At 43.1% G+C, this 20,294-nt stretch overlaps 1 protein-coding gene across 2 annotated transcripts in view; it reads left to right on the top strand.

Annotated features, from left to right (window-relative positions):
- The first annotated feature begins 6,137 nt into the window (after positions 1-6,137).
- The window catches only part of nek10 (NIMA-related kinase 10), a 377,347-nt gene continuing 363,190 nt past the window's right edge, over positions 6,138-20,294 (top strand). For both annotated transcript variants that reach the window (XM_038797318.1, XM_038797319.1), the window contains exon 1: positions 6,138-6,234. The gene's annotated coding sequence lies outside the window, so the exon portion shown is untranslated. The remainder of the gene's footprint in view (positions 6,235-20,294) is intronic.

The raw sequence follows: 20,294 nt of genomic DNA on the forward strand, positions 1-20,294 counted from the left end.
TATGATATGGATGTGTGTTCTTTTTTTTAATAAATTTAGTGTACCCAATCATTTTTCCAATTAAGGGGCAATTTAGAGTGGCCAATCCACCTAGCTTGCACATTTTTGGGTTGTGGGGGTGAAACCCACGCAAACACGGGGAGAATGTGCAAACTCCACACGGACAGTGACCCAGAGCCGGGATCGAACCTGGGACATCAGCGCCGTGAGGCCTCAGTGCTAACCCACTGCACCACCGTGCTGCCCTTGTGTGTTCTTTTTAAGCATTTATTGAGGGACAGAATAAGTAAAGGATCTAAAGGGAGTGATTGGCAGTACTGTAATGTTGATTTTACGGACAACATTGTTCTTGAATTTTCAGTATTTTTAATTATACCTATTTTGATAGAATATCCCCAACTAAAATTTTAAACATGGGCCTGGATTTTCACTGCCACGGTTTCAGTGGGGAACCATATTGCCAAATTAATTCTTCACCGGCAGAATGATAACGGGTCAGTTTTCATGAAGGTCTTCCTATAAATGCCACCAGCTGACTTTCCGCCCAAAAGAGATGGGAAGTGGCAGAAAATAAACAGCAAGGTTGGATTTGCGTGGCATAGGAGAGGATTTGGGGAAGTAGAAGCCTAATCTTCCTAGATGGATGCAGAGCATTTCTGCTATCCAGAGTTTACAAAGGAAAGAAATAGACTTGCTTTTTCATCCTTTTGCTGAGCGGAATCCCCTTCTGTCCAGATTGGCCAGTTCAGGAACCGGTACCAACCTCTACTTGCAGTCAGGTTCTGATATAATTAGAACAGAACATGAATGCGTGTATGTAAAGAAGGACTTCACTGGGTTTGACCACCTGGTCAGAAGAGCAAGTTAAATATTGCAGATGGTATGATTCTTCTAATAGTTCCAGGGTAACCAAATTACTGGGGTCAATTTAACTGCGTGTGAATTATATTCAATCGATCAGTTTCCACCAGTTGTAAAACTTATTTTCTCTATAGCAGCAACCTTATTTTCAAATCCTTGGATTACCTTGCTACTGGTTTACTAGAATAGGGTTCTGCATCAAGGGAAAACATACAATGAATGAAATAAATCATGAGTTTCTGCTGCCTGCTAATTGTTAGGTGTTAACTGTACACGTTGATACCTTTGTTTTCTTATTTTGAAAGATATTGCTATTTTGTTTCTTTCTCTGCTGTGCACTGAGTGCCATAGACTAGAGAACTTACCTTGTTTTCTTCAAATTACATTTTAAGATGCTTTAGTACCAACCATAGATTTGAGAAGAATACGGTATAATCATAGATGCGGGGTGATCAGCCATTATGTGGGACAAAATTTACCGTCATAGAATCATAAGAATTTACAGTGCAGAAAGAGACCATTCGGCCCATCAAGTCTGCACCAGCTCTTGGAAAGAGCGCCCTACTTAACCCCACACCACCACTCTATCCCCGTAACCCTGCAACCCCATCTAACCTAAGGGCAATTTGGCATGGCCAATCCACCTAACCTGCACATCTTTGGACTGTGGGAGGAAACCGGAGTACCTGGAGGAAACCCATGCAGACACTGGGAGAAAGTGCAGACTCTGCACAGACAGTGACCCAAGCGGCAATCGAACCGGGCACCCTGGCGCTGTGAAGCCATAGTTCTAACAACTATGCTACCTTGCTGTTCACTTTTATCATGCGTACATTTCCTTTCAAGATCAATGCACAGAGCAATGCACTGGACCATTGACATGAAACAGAAAATTGTTGTTGCAGAATTTTTCCTTTCAAGAGGAGTAAAGATTAGATGAAAATTTCAGAGATTGTAACATGTGTGAAGAAGAGTTGTTTCTGCTGTAAACAAAGAACAAGAATTGTTCAATTCATTTTAACATTGGTACATTTCATTTGATTTTTGTCGAATAGTTTATCCAAAGGATTTGCAAGTTTCTAGTGTGCCATTGCCGAACAGCTCCCAGAGATTTAGAGAAAATAGAGGACAATGGAATAAGGAGAGTGATAGCAAATTGGATTAAAAATTGATTAGAAGGGAGAAGCAGTAAGTGTGAAGGGCAATTTGTCACAGTAGTTCAAAGTGGATAGTTCTGCCCCTCCTATTCAATGTTGGGGTTACTTCTGTTCACTATTCATCAGTTAAATATAGGACTGGAGCAAGTGGTATCAGATAGGAGGTATGTCATTCTTGGATGAAATGAAGCTGTAAGAGGGATATTGGTAAGATGGGAAATGGGCTAAAAGTTGGCAGATTCAATAAGTGTGAGATGATATCTTTTTATTTTTCAAATCATTGAATGGAAATAAACTCTGTACTATGGAAGAGCTGAATGATTGGTTTACAGGACCTCATGTTGACAAGACTTTAAAAACTTAATGGAATTTTAGATTTACATACAACAGATTATAGAATATAAACATCGATGAACATCATTAAACAAAAGGTCTCTGACGGTATTGTATGCATTATTTATTGGTTTCTATGCTACAAGACAAGTATTGAGTCTTTAGAGAGGATACAAAACAGACGATGCACAGTTTTAAGCAAATACAAAGAAAAGCTTTGTTTTAAAAGCCTTTTTTAAAGTGAGTGATCAAATTATTAAACTTGTTAAAGGTTATATATGATAGAGGCAGACTTATTCATTTCCCCGAGAGTCTAGAATGCAAAACCATTAATACAAGATTAAATAAGAGATTTAATGCAGATGGCAGAAGAAGCTTCTTGACAAATGGTTAAGGCGCTGTGGACTACTTTGATATACGTGGAGGCAGAAATGATGCCAACGTTTAAAATCAGATATAGCTGAACTATTTGGAAAAGATATGGGAACAGGGTTGATAAATGTATTTGGAATTATTTACTCACCTGGTGGAGAATAACCACCATGGACTGTTGGACAGAAAGGGATACTTTCACGTTTAACCGTCTATGTATTTATGACCAGAGCTTTGAACTAATCATCCCAGCCGGATTGGTAGGACTTGTAGCAGGTTAGGAGCCTGTTGGAATCTACAGAATATTTTGACATGGCTCTATAACTGAACCATTGTATTCGCATTCTATTTCTGGGTTTCCTGATTAATTAGATGCTGGCAGGATGATGTGCTCAACCTGTTGAAAAATATCTTACTAAAGAGACCCGAACTGGGGTCATATTGGCTGAACTGGACATGGATTTTGAAGGCTACAGGAACATGGGAATGGAGAGCTGAACTAGCTGTTTCTCTTGCCTGGAGGTTCTGCTGCAGGATCACCGAGACCGAGGGGGTGATTGACAAGGGTGAGGCGGCTGCCTCAATACAAGCAAGCATGCAATCGTGAGGGGAAGAGGCCTGCATCTTAAATAAAGCAGACATGCATGGAAGAGATCAAGATGGTAATTTCATTGACATAACATTTAAGGTGCCAAGCCTTTCCCAGAATTCACCTGAAAACAGTCCACTTATTCCTCACTCTCCAGGCACTATACATATGCATCTAAATAGCAACATTCAACCTCACCTTTATCTTTGTCCCATCTCACACCCATAACTCATAGTCACCTTCTTAAAAATGTCCTTCTCTTGTAGCCACACAACCGTTTCAAACTCAACTTTACTTTCTCTCCTCGCAGAAGAGATAATATGATTTTGGGGGAGGGTAAGATGCATTCAGTGACAGCCACCTTGACAGCGCTGGCAAAGTGTGCCCACTGTTCTGCTGGGAAGGTATTTTCCAGGAAGCTGTACATAACAGTGATGATCTGCCTTGAAAGTCTTTGCCTCCTTCGGCACTGGTGCTCTCACACGTCGAGAAAACTGGTCCTTTGCCCGTAAACCCTATATTGCTTCCTTGGTGCTGAATCTCTGTCCATCCCCTTTGCCCTGTGGAATGGTGTGGCTCAGAAAACATCTGGTGTTGCTCGTGGTACTGTTGGCGGTGTAGGATCTGCTCCTTTTCAATCAGCAGTGCAAGGTAGGGTTGTATGCACTGCAGCAAAGGTTGACAGTAGGGAAGTGTATATCAAGGTGAGTGAAGTGCAAGACTGGTGAACTGACTTCCATGAAGTTGGCAATTGCCTGCCGTGCGGTAAGAGTACACTTTCAGAAGAAGTACAGTGAGCCTCAGACTGATTGACGTTATTCAACTTCACAGTTCAAAGACTTCATTTTCACTAAAGAAGCACTCCTCGCTGTGAACTCTCCTGTATGGCCCTGGCCTGTTTACTGACAGCTAAAGAAATGGGTGTTTTAAAGCTACAATAGTTAGTTTATACAATTTACCTGACAGATCCAAGGGGGTTCCAAACTCACCTGCAAACCCCACAGTTGAAATCCAGCAATCGACATGCTGATGTGAGGATCCCAAACCAATGTCACTTTGAAGGGATTTAACTCTGCACAGACTCTAACCTACCTCCACATGGCAGTTGGTTTCCTGCTATAAATGTCCAGTGAGCAGCAAACAGCAGCTTTTATTTTGCAAAAGTTTTATTGAAAACTGATTGCTGTTATATGGCTATGCAGAAAGCTATCCAGTTATACTTCTGGTTCTCTGAGGATGAGGTACTAGTTTCCATGCCATTTAGAAAAAAGCAGGGTCAAGAAGATGACCGAACTGAGTTCATCAATAAGACATAGCTATGCTAGTGCTGTTGAGACACCTGTCAGAAATTATGGGCATTCAAGAGTAGCAAAACCATATGGGTGTACGTACTCCTTTGGTGTAACAAAATAAATTCCATATTGTTTGATATAGCATGAGAATGCATAGATATTGGTCTTTTTAAACAGCTTTCAATACTTTGCAGAATGTGTTGCAGTGGGGAATAAGTATTAAGTATTATAGACAGCAGCAGACAAACCGAGCAAATGTTACTATCCATGATATGATTAGAAAATTGCATAAGTTGAAGCCTCTCTCCTCTCGGATAGATTTTTAAAGGGAAAAAACCACAAGTTTAAGATGTCAAATCAACACTTTCTTGATTTAAAAAAAAATTGCTGTAGGTTTATCCTATAATATTTGGGAAGCTTGAATCAGAAACCTTTCAGCCTTGTATTGATTTCCTTAATGAAACACATTTAGTAACTATAGTACATCAATAATAAATGCATAATAAAATACAGTCTTTATTGGATGAGATATGATCAGATTCATTAGAAGAACATCAATTTCACAGCTGACCTTAACATAATCTCTGGTTGCTGCTATCATTACTAGTGCAAGTGCAAACCATTTTAGAACAAATATGAGAATATGGTCTGTCCAAGAATTCCAAAAATGTGCTGGCATAGCCAATGCATATCACATTCATAATGGAATGTTGCTGGGTGTAGGATTGCTTTTGGAAGGCTGCAATTGGGGAAATACGCTTGAAAATATATGGACTTTTAAGTGAATACTTTGGAAAGTTTTTTGTAATTCATTTATCGGACGTGGACATTGCTGGCTGAACCAGCATTTTTTCCTCATCTCTAATTGCCCTTGAGGGGCAGTTAAGAGTCAACCACATTGCTGTGGGTCTGCAGTCACAGGTAGGCCAGACCAGGTAAGAATGGCAGATTTCCTTCCCTAAAGGACATTGGTGAACCAGATGGGTTTTTATGACAACCGACAATCGGTTTCATGGTCGTCATTAGACTTTTTAATTTCAAATTTTTATTGAATTCAAATTTCACCATCTGCCATGGTGGGATTTGAACCCAAGGTGGGGTTACAAATAACTATATTTTCTGAGATCAAAGAGAGGATTGATGATGGATCTGTTGGAAGGGGAAGTGGCGATTGGCAAAGCAGCCCACATCTATTGTATTGACATTGCTTGATTTAGAGTTCAGTTGGAGATGGGTGGAGCGATAGAGCCGCTATAGAGAAAACGGGTTAACCAGGTGACGAGGGTTTGCGACTGTGGGTGCAATTGGTTTGAGTTGGTGTTTTAAGTGGGCGGGCGGGCACGGTGCTCCCAGCTGGCGCACCGACATTTCCCAGACGGTTGTTAGGGTTGAGCCTGGTTTCCAGGACGCTGGCGGCGTCCACGGTCACCATGGAGCTGGTGACGTGGCAGTGCCGGCACCGTTGGTTGGGCTAACGGAGCTGACTGTCCGAGTACGCCGCGCCCTGATTGGCGACCGGGGAGGTGCTGCTGGTGTCTAAGGGCCGGTGGAAAAATAAACGAAGTCGCCTGGGTTTGCCAGAGGAGTGGGAGAGAGGGCGAGGGAGTCACTGCGAACCATCCGCCCGCCGGTAAGTCAGAGAGGAACCGAGTGGCAGTCAGGCCTTTCCTCTCAGTATCGAATACCCTGCTCCCCAATCACCACATGACCCCAGAACTGAGAGGGTTTCACTATCACTCACAGACTGGCGCTCTTGAAATCAACTCTTGTCAATAGTCTCTTTTCCTCTCAGCTCTGTCACAGGACCTGTTTCCCGGAGCGGCATCATTACCGAGCTTGTCCTTCCCATGAATAACCACTGAAACCCTCCCTGCTCTTACTGAGAAACTCTTAGGGCAGCTAAGTGAACGAGGCTTAAGTTTCGGGAGGGGAAGGGGGAGTTTAGAGCAATCGCAACACTTAGGACCATAAAATAGAGGGCTGGATTTTGCAGGGTGTTACCAGCACCCCCCCCCCCCCCCCCCCCATCCCAACACTCGCCCTGCAGCAACTAATGGTGGGAGTAGTTCCTCTTCTTTCTCGGGAGGAGCCTGAAAGAGCTGTTGACCATCAGATGACTAACCGCTCTCCAGCATTGTCAGCCGTGAAGGGTGGCAACGGTTGGGAGTACAGGAGATCCCACCACGTTGAGGTGCCCAGTTATGACGAGGTCTCGGCGAGAGCAATGACAGTCATACGAATTAGCAGTCGTCGGCCACTGGGCCCCTTGAGCCTGCTCTGCCATTCAAAGACCTTGGCTGATCTGATTATAAGCTCTGCACCATATTCCTGCCTACACCCTGTTACCTTTCACACCCTTGCTTATCTCTACCTCTGCTTTCACCGCCCTTTGACAAAGAGATTTCCAAAGACTCATGACCCTGCTGGGAGAAAAGGATTTTCCTCATGGGCAGTCCCTTCATTTTAAATAGTGAACCTAGTTCTAGATTCTCCCAAAGGAAGAAATATCCTTTCCACACCCACCCTGTATGTTTCAGTTGAGTCACTCATTACTCTCCTAAGCTCCAGCCTGTACAATTCCAGTCTTTCCTCATACGGCAACCCACCCATTCCAAGTATTAGTCGAGTAAACTGCATCCAATGCATTTACATCCTTGCTTAAATAAGCAGAGTGCACCAGATGTGGTCGCACCAATGGTCTGTGCAACTGAAACATAACATCCCCCACTTTAGTACTCGATTCCCCTTGCAATCAATAGTTCTATTAACTTTTCTAATTACATGCTGTACCTGCATAAAGACCGTCTGTGATTCATGCACTAGGACATTCAGATCAATCGGCAGCTCAAAAGTTCTGCAATTTCTCCCCATTTAGATTAAAAAGTGTTATTCTTCCTGCCAAAGTGAAAAATGCCACACTTTCCCATATTATACTCCCACTTCTCGGATCTTTTCCCACTCACCTAACCTACGCATATCCTTTTGCAACTTTCTTAGATCCTCTTCACAACTTACTTTCCCACATCTTTTGCCATCAAGAAATTTAGCAACCATATATACAGTCCCTTCATCCAAATCAGTTATATAAATTATATAAAGTTGAAGCCCCAGGACTGATTCCTGTGGCACACAACTTGTTACATCTTGTCAACCAGAAAATTACCCATTTATGCAGACTATTTCCTGTTAGCTAGGCAATCTTCTATCCATGCCAATGTGAGCGTTCACTTTCTGCAATAACCTTTAATGTAGCACTTTATCAAATGCCTTCTGGAAATCTAAGTACAGTGCATCCACTGGTTCCCCATGTGACTCTTTCAAAGAATTCCAATAAATTGATTAAACATGATTTCCCCTTTACAAAACTATGTTCAGTCTGCCTGATTACCTTGAATTTTTCTAAGTGCCTTACTGGAACATCTATGACAGATGTTAAAGTGGCCTACAGTTTCCTGCTTTATCTCCCTCCGTTTTTTATGTTTGCTATTTTCCGATCTATTGGAATCATCCTGAACCTAGTGAATTTTGGAAAACTAAAACCAATGTATCAACTATGTTGCTAGCCACTTCTTTTAAGACCCTAGGATGTAGTCCATCAGGACCTGGGGGACTTGTCAGCTGGCAGTCCTAGTAATTTGTTAAGTGATATGGGGAGAAAGCAGAATTCAGCTATTCAGTTGGAAGATCAGCCATGATCATAATAAATGACGGAGCAGGCTTGAAGGGCCAAATGGCCTTCTCCTATTTTTTATGTTTTTATCACTTACCCGGTGATTGTAATTTTCTTGAGTATCTCCCTTCCAGGTTCAAGAGGTTGGGTGGCGGAAAGAACGGATTGGATAATCCCTTCCGAGCGACGATTCATCCGAGCGGGGGGGGTGGCAGAATCGGGGGGGTTGCCAAGGCGGCGTGTCGTGAGGGGTATGGTGTTTGTGGGAGATGCCTCTGATGCGTCCAGAGTGGCCATAAAGCCAATTTTGCACCCTCACCACCCCAACTGCCAGCAGTCTCTATGCACATCTGGAGCTGTTGGGCTTCCTGTGTGAGATATACCTCGCCATGTGGATAAAGCACCAGTGGGAAAGTGGGTGGGCTGGGTGATGCCTCCCCTGTCCCTTGTAAAATTTCAGTCAGGTTGTCGGCTGGCACATGGGTGGGAGAAAGACCATCTGTTGATTATATGTTCCTCTCCTTGCCTTTAAACCTGCTGGCGAAGGACTGCAAAATTCAAGTACAATTTGAAACATTATTGAACAACTTGCATTTATGTAATGGTTTTTTAATGTAAATTAGAAAATTATGGAAAGGATCAAAGAAAAATCAAACATGAAAATATTCTACTGTTAAAGAGTGACAATTTTACTGATGGGAATTGGAGTAGACTGTTCCAGTCTACCATTCAATGAGAACATGGCTTATATGTGATCTAACTTCATATTTAATCACAGATGTGCTGCAAATAAAGATTGGTCAGGAAAAGAGTGAATGAGCAATAGCAGACTTTCAAGGTGGAAATGCTTCTGCTAAAAGTTAAACATATTCCCATAAGAAGGAAGGGTGGGATATTCAAAGCTGGAGCTCCCTGGATGATGAAGGAAATAGAGGTCAAAATAAAGAGGAGGAAAAGGAGGTATATGACAGTGACTTAACACAAGAGAAAAATAGAATGCAGAATATGCAGGGGAAGACCTTAAAATAAAGATTCAAAAAGAGCAAATAAAATTATTGGCAACATTCAGTAAAATGTGAGATCATAGCTCAAAGAATGGTGGGACCGATGAGGAACAAAAATGGAAATCATCTGTGACGGACAGAGGATATGACTTGGGTACTGAATGAGTACTTTGTGTTTGCCATAACAAAAGGGGATGGCACTAACATTTCAGTAGATGAGAGGAGCAGAGATATTCAACAAATTAAACATCAATAAACAATATGTATTAAATAGGTTTGCATTACTCCAATCAACTGGTCAAGAAGAATGCGTCCTTGGTTGCTCATAGAAGGTAGGGTGGAGATAGGAGAAGCCCTGACCACAATCTTCCAATCCTCCTTGGATTATGGGAGTGATGCCAGAGGACTGGATGACTGCAAATGTCACATTCCTGCTTAAGAAAGTGGAGAGGGATAAACTTCTTAGACATGTAGTTACGGTGAGTAATGAGAAAACTACTGGAGTCCATTGTCATAGGCAAAATTATTCCATACTTAGAGAGGCATGATCTAATAAGTGACAACAAATACAGATTTGGGAAAGGCAAATATGCTTAACCAAACTATTTGAGTTATTTAAGTACAGATAAAATTGATGGACATAGGAATATTCAAAAGATTTTTGATAAAATACCACACAACAGATTTATTAAGAAAATAAAAGCACGTTGGTAAAGGAATTACCCTCTTATGGACTGACCTGATTAACACACTATACCCCTGTATGCTTCACCCGATGCCGGTGTTTCTGTAGTTACATTGTGTACCTTGTGTTGCCCTATTATGTATTTTCTTTTATTTTCATGTACTTAATGATCTGTTGACCTGCTCGCAGAAAAATACTTTTCACTGTACCTCGGTACACGTGACAATAAACAAATCCAAATCCAAACAACTTGCATATATAATTGGTTGAGGGATAGGAGATGGAAATGAATGGTTTCCTGATGGAGGGACACATCTACTGCAGCCATTATTTTTCCTGTTGCCTATAAGTATCTTGGGCTTCAGTTTAGCGAGTACACGTTCAAGTTTGGATCACACAAAGGCTGGTGACATAAATAGTGAACAGGCAGTATAAGACTTCAGGAGGACATAGACCAGTGAAATGGGCAAAGACATGGCAGAAGCATTTCTTTTTCTTTTATGGGATCTGGATGTCACTGGCAAGGCCACCATTTATTCTACATCCCTAATTGCCTTTATCAAGCTAAGTGGCTCGACCGGCCATTTCACAGAGCAGTTAAGAGCTAATAACATTGCTGTGGGTTTGGAGTTATTGTAGGCTAGATTGGGTAGCTAATCACTTTTTTGGGGGCTACATTTAGAAGACCGTGATCATTGTATTTTAAGGTTTAGGATGATAGAAAAGGAAAATAGGCAATCCAGAGTAAAATTTATTAACTAAGGGAGAATAGACCTCAATAGGGCAAGAATGGAGCTGAGCCAGTGAGACTGGAACAAAAGGTTGGCAGGAAAAACTAGCTAAACAATGGACTGCCTTCAAAAACTGAGATGGTTCATGTACAGATAAGGTATATTCCCTTAAAAAGGAAAGGAAGGGCAAACAAATCCAGAGTTCCCTGGATGGAAAAGAGGAAGGCGAGGAAGAAAAGGTGGGCTTATGAAAGGTGTCAGGTTGAAAGTACAGCTAAGAGCTAAGATGAATGCAGAATGTTCAGAATGGAGGTGAAAAAGCACATTAGAGAAGCAAAGAGGGATTATGAGAAAAGGCTGGCAACCAACATAAAGGGAAATGTCAATGTTTTCTATAAGCATATAAATAGTAAAAGGACCGATTCGGGACCTAAAAGGGAATTTATACATTGAGGCTGGGAGCGTAGCTGCAATCTTAAATGAATACTTTGCATCCATCTTTACCAAGGAGGTAGATGCTATCCAGAGCATAATGACAGATGAGGAAACTCTCTCCCTAGAAGGGTTCAAAATTGATCTGGAGGAAGTGTGAATAGGTTGCCCATACCAAAAGATGATAAGGTACGCAAATGTTACGTCCTTGTTCAAAAAAGGTTGTAAGGATAGCCCCAGCAATTACAGGCCAGTCAGTTTAACATCAGTGGTTCACAAGCCTCTAGAAACAATTATTTAGTATTGAATTAGCAGTCACGTGGACTGTGACAGTCATGTGAGTTTATTAGGAAGAAGCAGCATGGATTTTAAAGGGGAATTCATGTCAAACTAACTTGTTGAGGTTTTTGAGGTAATAAAAAGGTTCGATAAGGGTAATGTTGATATCGTGTACATGGACTTTCAGAAGGCATTTGATATAGTGTCACACAACAGACTTTTGAGAAAAGTTACAGCTCATGAAATAAAAGGGACAGTAGCAATGTGGATACAAAATTGGCTGAATAATAGGAAGTCGATGGATATTTTACAGGCTGGAGAAAGGTTTGTAACGATATTCCCCAGAGAACGGTTTTGGGAACCTTGCTTTTCCTGATGCATATTAATGATCTAGATCTTGGTGAACAGGGGACAATTTCAAAGTTTGCGGATGACATAAAACTTGGAAGTATTGTAAACTGAAGAGCACAGTATAGAACTTCAAAAAGGACATAGACAAGTTGGTGAAGTGTTCTGGTAGGTAGCAGATGAAGTTCAATGCAAAAGAGTGTGAGGTTATGCATTTTGGAACGAAGAACATGGAGAGACAATATAAAATAAAGGGTAAAATTCTTAGGCAGAGGGACTTAGCTGCATTTGTGCATAGATCATTGAAGGTGGCAGGACAGTTTGAGAGAGCAGTTAATAAAGCATATAGTGGTCTTGGCTTTATTAATATGTACATAGAGTACAAGAGCAAGGAGATTATGTTGAACTTAAATAAGACACTAGTTAGACCTTAGCTGAAATACTGCGTACAGTTCTGGGTACCACATTATTGGAAGGATGTGAACACATTGGAGAATAGTTCTAGGGAAATTTCAGTTATGCGAATAGATTGGAGAGGATGGGACTGTTCTCCCTGGAGAGAATAAGGCTAAGAGGAGATAGAGATGTTCAAAACTTTGAGGGGCTGGACAGTGTAGATAGCGAGAAATTGTTCCCACTTGTAAAAAGATCAAGAACGAGAGGGAACAGATTTAAAGTCATTTGCAAAAGAAGCTAACGTGATGTGAGAAAAACTTTTTTCACACAGTAGTTTGGGTTTCAAAGTGTGGTGGAGGTAAGTTTAATTAAGACATTCAAGAGGGCATTAGATGATGACTTGAATAGAAACAATGTGCAGGGATACGGGAGAATGGTACTAAGTCGTGATGCTCGTTTGGAGAGCCAATGCAGACATGATGGACTGAATAGCCACCACCTGCTTCATAACAATCCTATGATTCTAAGAGTCACATGCAGACTAGACGGGTAAGAATGGCATGTTTTCTTCCCTAAAGGTTTCCTGAAATGGATGGGTTTTACAATTGATGACATGTTCACCATTACTGAGATCACTGATTCCTGATTTATTCATTGAATTTAAATTCCACTGACTGCTGTCCTGGGATTTGAACCCATGTTCCTAGAGCATTAGCCTGGCCCTCTGGTTTATTCGTCCAAGACATTGCCACTATTCCACCAAATCTCCAATAATGTGTTGAGTGATGCATAAATGTACAGTATAGTCTGCATTGTACTATTCTGAGTGGATGCAAGAGCAGAGGGATCTGGAAAAGTGTGCATATTTACAAATCCTTGAAAACAGAGAGTTGATAAGCCAGTTGGAAAGCATACAAGATACTTAACTTCGTAAATAGGGGAATTGAATATGAAAACTGTTAAAGCTTTACAAATCACTGCGTGCAAAATAGTTTAGAAAGGATGTCAAGGGACTGGAAAAAGTGTTGAGATCACAAATACTCGGACTGCAATTAGAAAAGTAAGAGTGGAATCAAACAAGCAGATCCACTGAGTTGACTTGTAGAGGAGAGGTATTGGATAAGGATGGTGTTGGTTGACTTGTGGAAGGCTACAGGATCGAAGAGGAAGAGAGAGCAAAATGTTCCTAATTGATTATGAAGATTAAAACACAAGCTTGAAGTGTTGCTGCTGAGTATGTTAAGGAAAGAGAGAAAGACACAAAACATAACACAAAACAAAATAAGAGAGTTAACATTTCAGGTTGTCAATCTTATGTCACTTCTGGTTCTTTTACCAATCATCTTAAATCTGTGTCCCTGTTTTCCTGCCGCTGGAAATTGTTTCTCCTTATGCGTTCTAGTAAACCCATTTATGATTTTGAACACTTGCATCAAACCTCCTCTTTAGCTTCTCCTATGCTTCCACGTAAATAAAGTTCCTGGTACCATTGTACTAAATCTACACCACCTCACAGAATCACAAGAATTTTTACAACACAGAAGGAGGCTATTCAGACCATTGTGCCTGCACTTCCAAATGAGCAATTCATTCGGAATGGGCACTATTCACCGGTCTGCATCCTGAAACCCTGCACATTGTTCCTTTTCTGAAAACAGTCTAATTCCCTTTTGAATGCCTTGATTGAATCTGCCTCCACCACATTCTCAGACAATGCATTCCAGACATTAACCACTCACAATGTAAAAAGGATTTTCCTTGTTGCTTTTGCTTCTTTTCCTAATTATTTTAAATCCATGCCTTCTCATTCTCAATCCTTTCATGAGTGGGTACAGTTTCTCTGTATCTATTCTGTCCTGATTCCTCATAATTTTGAACACCTCTATCAAATCTCTTCTCTGCCTTCTCCAAGGAAAACAGTCCCGACTTCTACAATCTCTTCATAACTGAAGTTTCTCATTCCTGGAACAGTTGGAACAAAGAACAGTACAGCACAGGAACAGACCCTTCATCCCCCCCAAGCCTGCTCTGATCATGATCCGTGTCTAAAATAAAACCTGTACGTCCAGGGTCCATAATCCTCTATTCCAGGGGTGGGCAAACTACGGCCCGCGGGCCGCATGCGGCCCGCCAAAGGTATTTCTGCGGCCCGCCAAGTCATTAAAAAAAATAATATTTTTTTTTTTAATTTTTTTTTTTTTTAAATTTTTTTTTAAGGTTAATGGGGGCGGGCTGTTGGGTTACTTACTGGTATAGGGTGGATACATTGACTTGAGTAGGGTGATCATTGCTCGGCACAACGTCGAGGGCCGAAGGGCCTGTTCTGTGCTGTACTGTTCTATGTTCTATATGAGGCGCCCAGAATCATAACCGGGTGAAGTAATTATTTTACTTAATATACTATGCGGCCCTTTGTGAATTGTGAATTTCTGAATGTGGCCCTTGCACGGAAAAGTTTGCCCACCCCTGCTCTATTCCATTTATGTATTTGTTAAGATGCCTCTTAAACATCGCTATTGTATCTGCTTCACCACCTTCCCCAGCAGTGAGTTCCAGGCACTCCCCACCCTCTGTGTAAAATATTTGCCTCGCACATCTCCTCTAAACATTCCCCCTTACACCTTAAACCTATGTCCCCTAGTAATTGACTTTTCCACCCTGGGAAAACCCTTCTGACTACCCACTCTGTCCATGCCACTCATAATTTTGTAAACCTCTATCAGGTCATCCCTTAACTCCGTTGTTCTAGTGAAAACAATCCAATGTTTATCCAACCTCACCTCATAGCTAATATCCCCCAGACCAGGCAACCTCCTGGTAAATCTCTTCTGTACCCTCTACAAAGCATTCACACCCTTCTGGTTGTGTGGCAACCAGAACTGTATGCAATGTTCCAAATGTGGCCAAACTAAGGATCTGTACAGCTGCAGCATGACTTTCCAATTTTTATACTCAATGCCCCGACTGATAAAGGCAAGCTTGCCAAATGCATTCTTGGCTACCTTATCCACCTGCTTTGCCACTTTCAGTGATCTGTCGACCTGTACGCCTAGATCTCTCTGCCTGTCAATACTCCTCTAAGGATTCTGTTATTTACTGTATAATTCCCACCTGTGTTAGACCTTCTGAAATAGATTACCTCACATTTGTCCGAATTAAATTGCATCTGCCATTTCTCTGCAAAAGTCTCCAATCGATCTATATCCTGCTGTACCCTCTGACAATCCTCTGCACCATCCGTAACTCCACCAATCTTTGCGTCAGCTGCAAACTTACTAATCAGAACAGCTACATTTTCCTCCAAATCACTTATACATATTCTGAACAACAAAGGTCCCAGCACTCATCCCTGTGGAACAGTACTAGTCACAGCCTTCCAATCAGAAAAGCACGTTTCCACTGCTACCCTCTGTCTTCTATGACCAAGCCAGTTCTGTATCCATCTTGCCATCTCACTTCTGACCCAGTGTGACTTCACCTTTTGTATCAGTCTGTCATGAGGTCCTCGTCAAAAGCTTTACTGAAGTCCATGTCGACAACATCCACTGCCCTTCCTTCATCAATCATCTGCATCAGTTCCTCAAAAACCTCAATCAAGGTAGGGAGGCAGGACCACCCCTTCACAAAACCATGCTGCCTATCGCGAAGTCTTATTTGTTTCCAAATGTGAGTAAATCCTGTCCCTCAGAACCTTTTCTAATAATTTCTCTACCACTGACATAAAGCTCACCGGCCTATAATTTCCTGGATTATCCCTGCTATCCTTCTTAAACGAAGGGACAACTTGAGGACACAAAGATTTCTGTCAATGCCCCGATTCCTCCCTTGCCTTCCTCAGTATTCTGGGGTAGATCCCATCAGGCTCTGCTACCTTAATGCTATTTAAGATGCCCAAAACCATCTTTTTGATCGTGACATGAACCAGACTCTTTTAACACCCTTCCCTCGGCTCATCATCTACTCTTAGGTGAATACTGATGAAAAGTACTCATTTAGTACCTCACCCATTTCCTCTGGCTCCTTCCTCTGTCCTTGAGTGGGCCAACCCTTTCTCTGGCAACCCTCTTGATCTTTAAGCTTATAAAATGCCTTGGGATTCTCCTTAATCCTGTTTGCTAAGGGCTTTTCATTACCCCTTTTAGCCCTCCTAACTTCTTGCTTAAGTTTCTCCTTAATTTCATTATATTCTTCAAGGGCTTTGTCTGTTCTTGGCCTTCTAAACTGAACAAATTCTCATGAATCTTTTCGACACTCTCTCCAATGCCTTAATTTCTTTCCGAAAGTGCGGCACCCGGAACTGGGAACTGCTGTTTAATACAAGTTCAACATACCTCCTCACTCTTATACTCTATGCCCCTATATAAAATTTTATATTGTCTAAGTATCTATGAAAGTCTATAGCAAAGTGATAGAAGGTGTCACTGAGTGCTATCAAGCAGCAGTTCCTCAGCAATAGCCTGCTCATTGTCAGTTTAGGGTCTGTCAGAGGCACTTGGCATCAGATTTCACTAGTCTTAGTTAAAAAATGGACAAAAGAACTGAATTCCAGTGGTGAGGTGAGAGTGACTGCCCTTTTCCATCCTTCCTAAAATGTGTTGCCCAGAATTAATTGTGATACTACAAATGAGGCCTACCAGTGTTTCATAAAGACTTAGTATAACTTACTTGCTCTTTTATGTAACCAAAGAGAAAATACTGGAAAATCTCAGCAAATCTGGCAGCGTCTGTAGGGAGAGAAAAGAGCTAACGTTTCGAGTCCATAATATTTATACTGTGGCGTGAAAATGAAAGATGAATCATAGCCACAGAAACCCAGGGAAACGGGGTGCTAATAGCCACAGAAACCAAGGGGAAAGAGTGCAAATGGCAGTCCCCAGAGAGAACAAAAGGTGTGAAAGGCCAAACAACAGAAACTAATCAGAGCGTAAACTGTGACAGATGTTGATGTGGGAGGGGGGAAGCAAAGGGGAGAAAGGGTAAGGAAAGGTGGATAAGATTGGGGGGGGGGAATAAATATATAAAGAAGGACAAGAAAGAAAGCAATGGAAAAAGACAGTTAAAATGAAATGGGATGAAAACAAATGGGTTGAGGTGGGGTAGAGCTAATCATCTGAAGTTGTTGAATTCGATGTTGAGACCTGAAGGCTGCATGCCCAACTGGAAGATGGAGGGCGGGATTCTCCGGGAATCGGCGCGATGACCTGATGCTGGTGACAAAAACAGTGCAAAACACTCCGGCGTCAAGCACCCCAGAACATCGCAAATTCTCTGGCCGGGAATGGGCTAGCAGCGACGTGACGCTATTAGCGATGGTGTCACCCATCACGGACGCGCGCGCGTCATTGACGCTGCGTGGCATGACAGCACAAAAGACAGCCCTCCCCTCGGAGACCCGGCAAGATGGCTGCCCGCCGCGCAGCGCCGAGGTTCCAGGAGTGGGACATCAAGGTCCTCCTGGACACAGTGGAGCAGAGGAGGGAGGCCCTGTACCCCGTACATGGCTGCAGGGTTGCACCACACCTCAACCGGCGCCTGTGGAGGGAGGTGGCAGAGGCCGTCAGCGCTGTGGCCGGATCAGCCAGGACAGGCGCCCAGTGCCTCAAGAAGGTCAATGACCTTGTCAGGCCAGCCAGGGTGAGTACCCCCCACCCCCGATGGGCGGCACAGCCCTAGGGGAAACAGACGTGGCTGCACCCACCCATACAAGCTGCATTGGCAGGATGGGTTGTGAACCTCTGCCAACATACACACAACTGCTGGCCCGCATGTATATGTCTGCCTAACACTGTTGCCCTATATCCCTGCCACACACCCCCACAGGAGAAGCGCGCTCACAACAACCTGGAGCGTGAGAGGACTGGAGGGGGTCCACCCGAATTGCGACCACTCACCATTCATGAAGAGAGGGCCCTGGACCTTGCAGGCGGACCCAAGGACCGGCAGGTTGCAGATGTAGAGGCCGGAGTCGCACTACCAAGTGAGACCCCCCACTGCCTGCCCCCATATCTCCCCTTCCCCCATGAAAAATGAAAATCGCTTATTGTCACAAGTAGGCTTCAAATGAAGTTACTGTGAAGAGCCCCTAGTTGCCACATTCCGGCGCCTGTTCGGGGAGGCTGGTATGAGAATTGAACCGTGCTGCTGGCCTGCCTTGGTCTGCTTTAAAAGCCAGTTATTTAGCCCAGTGTGCTAAACCAGCCCCTTAAAACATATACCCCCTTCCCCATATCCCCCCCTTTCCCCATATCCCCCCCTTTCCCCATATCCCCCCCTTTCCCCATATCCCTCCTTCCCCATATCCCTCATTCCCCATATCCTTCCTTCCCCCATATCCTTCCTTCCCCATATCCCTCCTTCCCCATATTCCTCCTTCTCCCATATCCCTCCTCCCCCATATCCTCCTCTCCCATATCCCCCCTTTCCCCCATATCCCCCCTTTCCTCCATATCCCCCCTTTCCCCCATATCCCCCCTTTCCCCCATATCCCCCCTTTCCCCCATATCCCCTATCCCCCCTTTCCCCCATATCTCCCCTTCCCCCCATATCCCCCATATCCACCCATCCCCACGGATGCCGACCGCACCCAGGACGTGCCAGGGTGGACACGAGACAGGGACAGACCCGGCCCATCAGGCATACAATGCGCCCAAGACATGCCAGGACGCCCACAAGACAGGGGCAGATGCGGCCCATCACGCATACAACGCCCCCAGGACATGCCTGGACGCCCACGAGCCAGGGACAGACCTGGAGCACCAGGCGGACGCTGCACCCATCTAGTGTGGGTGCAGTGACGCTGGCAGGCCACACCCACGACGTGGAGGGCAGCCACAGCAACAGGCCCCCGTCGCAGTCGACCCAGGACACTGATGCACGGGACACAAGCACCCAGGAGACCCACATACAGGACATGCCCACCTAGGACACACCCGCCCAGGACATGCCCACCCAGGACACGCCCACCCAGGACACACCCGCCTGGGACACCGACGCCCAGGACACCGACGCCCAGGACACCGACGCCCAGGGGACGGATGGATAGTGAAGTAAAAAACTCACCAGTATTCTTAGAATTCCCCCTATACCAAAAAGGGTCAAGACATTCTAAATGGTGAACAGGGATTCTCACTTCCTGACTCCAATGCAGACTTAGGTGGATGGTATTCGGGTCAAGCTATATTTTCAAGTTATCCCCCTGGTATAACCCATATCTTCATAGAAGAATTTTATCTACTTACCACTTAGTAGCATCGATCCTGGGTCCCGCATTGCTAAGTAAGTAAAGTAGACTTTGTAATAACCATTGTTTCAAGTTTAAAATTTTAAGTTATTTTATTACTATATTTTTTCTTTTAGAAGATGCAATCGCTGTCTTTACAGAAAAGTAAAAATATCTTGCTTCTGGATTCTCCTGGTTGGTTGAAAAAACCTTCAGGTCCACCTTGATAATCTCTCTTCTTTAGCTTTTGGTCTTCCTCAGATGGATTCGCTGTTCTGCTCGGTTGCTATGTTCTATCTGTCCCATGATCGAGCTATGAGAGCTGACTCTGCTGGCTGTCCCCTTTTTAGGGTTTATATACCCCTTCTAGCAGTTATTAAGTTTATATGACATTATCATAAAGTAATTTTATTTACTCTTGATTGTACAAGATACCTTTAATCTGAATAGTTTCTAACACGACCACGTATTCATATTGAGCATGACTTCAGGTCATCGATCTCTGATTACATTGTTTCCTTTGTGATGTTCAAAAGTGCTTTGATCCCAGAGGGGTGTTACATCTGGTTTCTGTCATTTCTAAAGTTGCTTTATTATCAAATAGTGCCCCCAACTCAGAACTCTGACTCCGATTTGGGTCTAACGTGTGTTCCCGTGGACATGTTGTCTCCAGCTTCCCATATTCACCTGGTGTCAGCAGAATTTCACACCTAAACATTTGTCACCCAATTCAACTGAAATTCCTAGCCATTCTTTTCCAGCTGCTTACTAAAATAATTAACTTCAAAGAAGGTGCAAAATATTGCTTTTTTCCATATAACTAAAAGTTCAATCTGCTGTGACTTAAAAGACATACATCAGTTTTACAACTTGAATAGTTTTCTTAACGCCTGTTTGATAAAGTCTATCTGCATTTCAAAACCTTC

This window comes from Scyliorhinus canicula, chromosome 5 (genome assembly GCF_902713615.1).
Source record: "Scyliorhinus canicula chromosome 5, sScyCan1.1, whole genome shotgun sequence".
In the NCBI taxonomy this organism is placed as follows: Eukaryota; Metazoa; Chordata; class Chondrichthyes; order Carcharhiniformes; family Scyliorhinidae; genus Scyliorhinus; species Scyliorhinus canicula.